The sequence below is a fragment of the Suricata suricatta genome, chromosome 6 (assembly GCF_006229205.1).
Source record: "Suricata suricatta isolate VVHF042 chromosome 6, meerkat_22Aug2017_6uvM2_HiC, whole genome shotgun sequence".
Classification (NCBI taxonomy): Eukaryota; Metazoa; Chordata; class Mammalia; order Carnivora; family Herpestidae; genus Suricata; species Suricata suricatta.
The window spans coordinates 1,623,431-1,625,356 of NC_043705.1; positions in this window are offsets into that span (position 1 = coordinate 1,623,431).

Below are 1,926 nucleotides of genomic sequence, written 5' to 3' on the forward strand. Positions count from 1 at the left end.
AGAGCACTTGGTTTCATGCAGTTTACCTGTTACTTTTATTTAAAACTCCTTCTCTTTATTCCAGACATTTGATCCAAGCCCAAGATCTAAGCCCACACGTAGTGGTTTTATTTTGCCCACCAGTATCCACCATTATTCACGACTACATATAAATGCTGAGACATACAGTGTTGATGATGTCCTGCAATAAAAGTCAGTATAATGAGCATGAAATGGGTCTAGATTTGTCTTCCATGAGTGATCAGGTGCTCCATGGCAGTGAAAACCGAGGTGTGCATTCATCTCAAGCTTTTAATACATCGAATTAGACCCAATTATCCTGTGTGCTCCAACCAACCTATAGGCAACTTGTACGGATTTCACTTTTACTCCATTTTTCCTTGATCACATCAGATTATTGCAAATTGCGTGATTCCTCCACTGTGGGATTGCCAGATTAATGTAATGAAAATTCAATACACACCATTAAATTTAAAATGAATATAAATTTAAAAATAGTTTTTGATATATTTTAACCCTCAGTTATTTGGTTCTGGCACAGTATGAATTTCCAAAAGTTATGATGAAATGAATTATACCTAGATAGGAATCCACGGGATTCCATGGGAACCATAGTTCAAAAGACTGAGTTCAAAAGACTCTAGAGAAGTACGCCATTTGTATCCACACGATGAACAGTTTTTCAGTGTTACATAGTTATTTACAGAGAGAGGGACATGATAGAAGGAATGAATTTGATAGCTCTTGGAGTCAGAGATCAAAATATCTAAACCCTTATCTATGTTAATTTACTTAATGATTTTTATTTCCTAGTGTGTGTGGTTAATGCTATATGTGTTACATGAATGAGAGATATGTAGTTAGTAAATAATTGTATTTGTTGTGGAATATTCCCAAATACTATTTTATTGACACTGATCTGTGATCCTCATACTACAGAAAACATTGTGTCTTAAAGTTAATAGTTTCCTGTTACTTTTCCTGAATCCAACAGGGCAGCAGAACCCAAATGTGCCGAGATGCAGGTGTGTGTTGGTGGTATCAATCAGTGGTTTGGTTTATAAGGAATGTTACTGAACAAAAGCCAGCTTGAGCCTTGTTGAGCTATATAGACAGAGAAGTTGCCAGTAGAGTTGCCTCACAAGTCAGCTCCATTTGTCGAAACATGACCATGGGGAATAATTCCCAAAGCCCTACCTTCCAGAGAAAGGGAGCAGGGGCTCCTTTTATTAGTGCTGGAGATGAATCGTCAGAGGTGATTTTAACATTGTAATGAGGCTGAGGTAACTGCTGGTCACTCCTGGCACTTTCATATGCACAGGTGTGATTCATCTGCACAGGTGTCCTCCTCATATGTTTAGTTTCCTGTTCCAACAGTCCATTAGTTTCTAAAAGGTAAGATTGGCAGCTAGGCAGAAGCTTCTACCAGAAATGTCCTGACTCCAGGGCATCAGGTCAGTGACAATAAGAAAAATGTACTGTTACATTAAACTTTTGGAGAAAGATTTTAAAAAAACATATAATTAACAATACAATGTCTCCTTCATAAGCTTATATTATTTAGGTGATTTTAGAGAAATGTCCTAACACAGCCATTAATTTCTGAGCATGAACCATGAATTTCACAAAAGTATATTTATAAGCACGTAAGGTTATAAGTACCTTGAAGACATAACTGAACACAGAGAATTGTGAATAGGTGGTCTTCCATCATGTCTGTGTCATACACCTTAATTTGTCAAGTCCCATCATGTCTGTGTCATACACCTTAATTTGTCAAGTCCCACATTCAACTAACTTAATAAAATAACAATTAAGGGCACATAATATGAAATACTAGCTGCAAAATCCTTCAGTCATGTTTTATGAATAACTGGTATTGGAGAAATCTTTCTAAACTTCAGAGGAGTTATTTTTACATTTGAA